Genomic DNA, 7,847 nt, shown 5'->3' with positions numbered 1-7,847 from the left:
ACACAGGACTGATGGTAGCGCTCACCTTGTCTTCTCCGGACAACCTTTTTTCCGGATGCCCCAAACAATCAGAAAGGGATTCATCAGAGAAAATGACTTTACCCCAGTCCTCAGCAGTTCAAACCCTGTACCTTTTGCAGAATATCAGTCTATCAATTATGTTTTTCCCTGGCGAGAAGTGGCTTCTTTTCTGCCTTTCTTGACACCAGGCCATCCTCCAAAAGTCTTCGCCTCACTGTGTGTGCAGATGCACTCATACCTGCCTGCTGCCATTCCCGAGCAAGCTCTGTACTGGTGGTGCCCCGATCCCGCAACTGAAACAACTATAGGAGACGGTCCCTGGCGCTTGCTGGACTTTCTTGGGCGCCCTGAAGCCGTAACAACATTTGAACCGCTCTCCTTGAAGTTCTTGATGATCCGATAAATGGTTGATTTAGGTGCAATCTTACTTGCAGCAATATCCTTGCCTGTGAAGCCATTTTTTTGTGCAAAGCAATGATGACGGCACGTGTTTCCTTGCAGGTAACCATGGTTGACAGCGGAAGAACAATGATCATGATCAATAGGACCACACTCCTTTTGAAGCTTCCAGTCTGTTATTCGAACTCAATCAGCATAAAAGAGTGATCTCCAGCCTTGTCAACACTCACACCTGTGTTAACGAGAGAATCACTGACATTTCAGCTGGTCCTTTTGTGGCAGGGCTGAAATGCAGTGGATTTTTTTTTCTTCCAGATTCAGTTCATTTGCATGGCAAAGAGGAACTTTGCAATTAACGGCAATTCACCTGATCACGCTTCATAACTTTTTGGAGTATATGCAAATTGCCATCATACAAACTGAGGCAGCAGACTTCGTGAAAATTAATATTTGTGTCATTCTCAAAACTTTTGGCAATGACTGTTTGGCCTTGTGTTTTAGGTTATTGTCCTGCTAAAAAGGTGAATTTGTCTCCCAGTCTATTTCAGACAAAGTTCATTTCTTTAAAGTTTTACTTTAGTGCCTTATTGCAAACAGGATGCATGTTTTAGAATATTTTTATTCTGTACAGGCTTCCTTCTTTTCACTCTGTCATTTAGGTTAGTATTGTGGAGTAACAACATTGTTGATACATCCTCAGTTTTGTCCTACCACAGCCATTAAACTCGAACTGTTTTAAAGTCACCATTGGTCGCATGTTGAAATCACAGAGCGGTTTCCTTCCTCTCCGACAACTGAGTTAGGAAAAATGTGTGTCTTTGTAGTGACTGGGTGTATTGATACTGCATCCAAAGTGTAATTAATAACATAAAGATAATTGTATGTGTGGTATACAGAGATGAGGTGGTCATTCTAAACACTATTACTGCACACAGAGTCCATGCAACTTATTATGCGACTTGTTAAGAAACGTATTTCTGAACTTATTTAGGCTTGCCATAACAAAAGGTGTTGAATACTTACCGACTCAAAACATTTCAACTTTTCATTTTTAATTCATTATTGAAAGTAAAAACAGTGTGTAGGCCAGTGACGCAAAATCTCAATTTAATCCCATTTTAAATTCAGGCTGTAACACAAGAAAATTTGGAAAAAGTCAAGGGATGTGAATACTAAGGCACGGTAGATAGAACGGACCTGTTGGCAAAGCCTCTTTGGCGACTGCTGGAGAATACTCTGTTGACTATGGGCTCTCTGATGCTGAAGATCATTCTGCCTTCCTCCGGACCAAACACCAGAGACTTGTTGTATTCATCAGTCACTGACAAAAGATATTGTGCAATTCATGTATACACATTTTCCTTGAGCATTCATCCATCCACACATTCAGCTGTACATCTTTTGGAACTCACCCTTTTCAATCAATTCCTGACTCAGATGGCAGCAGTGGCAGCAATCAGATGGCAGCAATCAATTCCCGCCACTAGATGGCAGCAGTGTATGAGCAAAGTTTTAGACTGATTCAATGAACCATTGCATTTCTGTTCAAAATGTTGTATCAAGACTGCCCAAATGTACCTAATTTGTTTATTAATAACTTTTCATTTTCAAAACTGTGCACTCTCCTCAAACAATAGCATGGTATTCTTTCACTGTAATAGCTACTGTAAATTGGACAGTGCAGTTAGATTAACAAGAATGTCCTGGGAAATTTTCTTGTTACTTACAACTTCATGCTAATCGCATTAGCCTACGTTAGCTCAACCGTCCCGCAGGGGACCCACCGATCCTGTTACATACAACTCTCGCTACAAACATAATGCTCAGTATATGGGGGGTATTCAACAGTCAGCCCGGTACAGACTCTGAAACAGAATCAATAGAGCATCTCTTTTGGTACTGTCCACCGGTGGCTTGTTTTTGGAGTCAGGTCCAGGAATGGTTGTTATGCCATAATATCAGGGTGCGGTTGGACCTGCAAACTGTATTGCTGGGGGATTTGAAGGACCACAGTCAGTCAATAGGTAATATCGTTGTGCTCTTGGGTTAAATGTATATTTATGGGGCAATTTCGGCAGAAATGTTGCCGAAGGGGAGGTTCAGGTCCCTAGTGAGACCCCTTGGGAAATATGGATTCGCGTCCATGCTCGCCCGGGCGTCGGGCGAGGCTTGATTCTTCACGCCCTTTGAAAATCGCTTTGGGTTGGGGCCTTGCCGGCGTCTCGGGACAGGTGGGGGCGAGCGCACCCTCTGACCAGAGCACCCACTTTGGGAGTGCTAATTTGTATTGGCTGTATTGTATTGTTGTAAAACATAATAAATGGTGAGGTTCCATTCATATTGCTCTCACATTTCTAGTCCTTTTCAGGTGACAAAGGAAATTAGTCTAGGAAAGGAAACTATAGAGTAGTGAGGAGGAGGAGCTTCGCTGACCCTTTGGGTCCGGAAACAATTTAACCATTCATTGTAGTCATTGCACTCTTTAGAGTTGCTATTTTCTCATGTCAATTAACTTGTGACATTCCTAAATTACGCATTAATCAACACATACGATATTCAAGGTTAGCTGAACGTTTCCGACTGGTCTTGGAACTGTGACAATGGGCATCCTGGCCCTGCTTGGCTTGATGGGATATCTACTGATTTCCCCAACACACCCATATATGTACACAATATTGTACATTTGAAAAATGTTTTAAACCCTACGCCAATGACGCCAGTGGATCTCAAAACTGAACTTGGATCCACGTTAAGTTGCAATGATATCCTTCGCCACAGTCGTCTTACGACAGATGCCTCGAACCAGTCATGACTATTCAACAAAACAATATTTCCTTTTCAAGTTTCTTTCCAGCTAATTTCTTAGTTACATGATTGTATAACTAATAACAGAGTTTTGAAGTTAAGGGTGCAGTATTTATGAAGTTTGGCAATGAGGTCCCCCATGGACCGGCTCGAACATAAAGCCTCCTCCATTCAGGCTGCAAATGCATCATTTCCCTCCTTAACTAGCTTTAATAATGTAGTATATATTTTTTTTACTTTTACTTAGCCTACTTGACTAGCTAATGCAGCTAGCTAGTTTAGCTTACTCAAACACCTGGCACAGAGAGGGATGCTAGGTTAGCTAGCTGGTTATGCCTATCCAACACTGGAACTCTTCCAAGTCAAGGTAAGCTTTTGGTTTTCTTCATTTATTGCCACCGGGCAGCTGCTAAAACGGTATACTTCTGACTGTATACTACACTGCATGAATGTAGTGGGTTTACTAACGCATTAGTTCTAGGTTGCGTTCGTAAATTCACTCTGGCTATCTACTCTGATTTTAGAGCACTCTTGCCAGAGCGTGTGCCAGAGCGCAGGTTAACTGATGAATTCACGAACGCGCAACACCCCTTGAATGTGACCGTAGTTAGAAGAAAAATATTTATAATTAAATTGTTGCCAGCATCACAGTTGCAGTCTAAACATCGTGAAAACAGCATAACCACCTCTGCTAGAGCAAGTAAAATGGTCAGAGTGAGGTGTTCTCTCATTTGTGTCTGGAAGTAGCTAACAAGCTAGCCAGTTAGCTTGGGTGCTTCTCTGCTGTTGTGAGGTCAGAACGCTCGGAATTTATGAACAGACAATCTGACAACGCTTTGAATTTACTAACAGATAATGTGACAACGCTCTGAATGTACGAACGCCCAGAGCACACACTGGCACTCATGAGTGAATTTATGAACACACCCCTAGCAGCTATGATGTTAATATGGTGACAATGATGTAAGCTGTGTGTAGCAGTTATGATATGTAGGTTTGGCTTGGAAAGGTTTTTTCACCTGGTCACAAAAAGCTGATGTGTTGTGTACTGATGTCCACAAGTGAAGAGAAAAGATGTGAGGAGAGAGCGTAAATGTGAGAAGGAATACAACAATCAAAGGGATCATGTTTTTTTATGTGGCTGCTATGAAAGTGAACTGTGTTTTCAGGGGTGTATTCATTCTGCCGATTCTGTTAAAACGCTTCTTAAATGGAACAAAACATACCAGAATTTGTCCAATAGAAACGCTTGTTTGCAACTGCTGGACTAATGATTACACCCTAGATCAGCTAGACGCAGGCAAGAATGTGCATGGCAGTATTGAATGTGTCAATGTCTGTCACCTTGATTACTCAAATTTCTCTCGACCAGTGCACCTACAATTGTAAACTTTCATTCATAGGCTAGGTTGTAGCAACCTCATGATGGGTATAGGGAAAATGTGAGTATCATGTAGTAGCCTAGAACTATCGATGTTACATTGAGCTGGGTGAATGGAATATGAATAACAGTCATCCAATATGCTGTAATAGAAATAAGGCCATGCTCATAAAAAAACGAATTGTCCTCCCTCATCTTAAAAGGCACCAACTGCCACTGAAGTTAATATACCCTTTTATGTAAGAAAATCATTACCATCATGCTTTTAGGGAAAGAGGATAATTTCTACATGTATAAAACTGAGTTTGACCAATTCCATTCCCCTTGCTTAGGGGATCCGGGGTCCTCCCTGGGATAATTGTTATGTAGGACTGAAAAGCTCAGTTCTGGTGACTTTTTCAAAGGATTGTCTACACCAAAATTTATGAAAATAAAATTATGCTGGACACCATCTAAAATCAAATTTCCACCTTCAGAAATGGGCTCAATAATATATTTGTAAAAATGATTTTAACATATTTTAACACATGGTCTATATTATCAAATGTGCTATTAGTGTGATCAGCTGTAACTGTCAATAGTCAAACAAAGCTTAATGCGATGTTTGAGTGAACCCTGAATACAGAAAATGAATGGTAAAGTCGCTTTCGGACACAGTAGACTCCTCTTCAAAACAACTAAGGCATAATCTTATTCTATGGTATTATGGCGGTCTGCAAACATATGTTCGAGGTGCATGACGCCACCTACTGTGTGGGCTGTGTGTCAGTTTACTGTGCTGGAGTGTGAATTAATTACACTTTGACCATTGCTATGAACGCTAAGCTAACCTTACTGAAACATATCACTCATTGGCCTATCCCTCCGTTCTGGCACAGATCTACTATTCACAGGGATCCTCTCAGAATCGTTCGCCCTTGATCCATTCTTTCTTCACTGCTTCAGCATACGACGCGTGCACTACTCTGACCCTGGCAAACGAGGTATAAATCTTCTATGATATAATGGCGGCCCGCAAACAAACGTTAAAGGTGCATGCCGCCACCTACTGTGCTGGAGTGTGTGGTCAATCACGGTTTACAACATTTCTAAATCCTCCTACCTACCCCAGTACCTCTGAGAAAATTTAAAAAAGAGACCTACTAACTTCTAATAGACACTCCTCCATACCCAAAATCCTTTCCAAATGCCACCAACCCTGTATAACCTTCATGACCCTACACTTCAATCTTTCCCTCTTCAACATACCTACAACACTATATTAACACATGCTCCACCGTTTCATCGACCATACAATCCAGACAGAAACCATTCACATGGCTTGCCAACCAGATGTAATGACGAGCTCAATCTACAATGTCCTAAGTGCAATCGAGCAAGCACCACCTCTTCCTTCCTAATCTGATCTTTGAATCTTGGTCCACCGAACTTTCTTTGGAGGGCATATAAATTCCGGCCCTTGGACTCAGTCACATCTCTTCTGCCACAATTCTATCAAAATGGCTCTGATCTTACATCTGGCCTCACCTCTACCCAGTGGAACATTAATATCAATTATATCTCGTTTCAAAGCTCTTTTGGCTAACTGGTCTACAATTTAATTCCCTTCCCCACCCGAATGTGCTGGGACCCAGCAGAAATTCACTACTACACCATCTCTCAATTCTCCAAAATAACATGAATACCTCCAATAGTAAGTCACTCCTATTAGATTTACCAGATGATAAACTATTCAATACAGACAGAGAATCTGAGCATACTATAATTCTAACAGGTTGTATGTCCTCCACCCACTGGAGGGCAACTACTATCGCCAACAGTTCAACTGAGTATACTGACAGTTCATCTGTTAGTCTTCTGCACATCAAATTCAGGAACGTAAACGCCTGCTCCTGTGCGCCCAATATCTGGGTCCTTGGTGCATTCTGTTTCCATTGATCATCCTTGAGATGTTTCTACAACTTGATTGGAGTCCACCTGTGGTAAATTCAATTGATTGGACATGACTTGGAAAGGCACACACCTGTCTATACAAGGTCCCAAAGTTGACAGTGCAGAGCAAAAACCAGCCCATGAGGTCGAAGGAATTGTCCGTAGAGCTGCGAGACATGATTGTGTCAAGGGACAGATTCACCACCTTTTTACACTTTGTCAACATTTATGACATGACTTTTCCATGTACAGTGGCAAGGAAAAGTACCCTTTAGAAATACCTGGATTTCTGCATAAAATTGGTCATAAAATTTGATCTGGCTTTCATCTAGGTCACAACAATAGACAGTCTGCTTAAACTAATAACACACAAACAATTATACGTTTTCATGTCTTTATTGAACACACCGTGTATGTGAACCCTTGGAGTATGTGAACCCTTGGATTTAATAACTGGTTGACCCTCCTTTGGCAGCAATAACCTCAACCAAATGTTTTCTGTAGTTGCAGACCTGACCTGCACAACGGTCAGGAGTAATTTTGGACCATTCCTCTTTGCAAAACTGTTTCAGTTCAGAAATATTCTTGGGATGTCTGGTGTGAACTGCTCTCTTGAGGTCATGCCACAGCATCTCAATCAGGTTGAGGTCAGGACTCTGACTGGGCCACTCCAGTGGCCACTCCTTTTTTCGTTGAAGATAGCAAGCTGTCCAGGCCCTGAGGCAGCCCCAAACCATGATGCTCCCTCCACTGTACTTTACAGTTGGGATGAGGTTTTGATGTTGGTGTGCTGTGCCTTTTTTTTCTCCACACATAGTGTTGCGTGTTCCTTCCAAACAACTCAACTGTAGTTTCATCTGTCCATAGAATATTTTGCCAGTAGCGCTGTGGAACATCCAGGTGCTCTTTTCCGAACTTCAGACGTGTAGCAATGTTTTCTTTTGGACAGCAGTGGCTTCTTCCGTGGTGTCTTCCCATGAACACCATTCTTGTTTAGTGTTTTACGTATCATAGACTCATCAACAGATGTTAGCATGTTCCAGAGATTTCTGTAAGTCTTTAGCTGACACTACAGGATTCTTCTTAACCTCATTGAGCATTTCTCCATTTATAGACAATTTGTCTTACTGTGGACTGATTACCAGGTTTATGCAAGTCAACAATTCTTTATCTTAGGTCTTCTGAGAACTCTTTTGTTCGAGGCATGGTTCACATCAGGCAATGTGTTTTGTGAATAGCATACTCAAACTTTGTGTGTTTTTATAGGGCAAAGCAGCTCTAACCAACATCTCCAATCTCATCTCATTGA

The sequence above is a fragment of the Salvelinus alpinus genome, chromosome 18 (assembly GCF_045679555.1).
Source record: "Salvelinus alpinus chromosome 18, SLU_Salpinus.1, whole genome shotgun sequence".
Lineage (NCBI taxonomy): Eukaryota > Metazoa > Chordata > Actinopteri > Salmoniformes > Salmonidae > Salvelinus > Salvelinus alpinus.
This window is presented reverse-complemented; position numbering follows the sequence as displayed.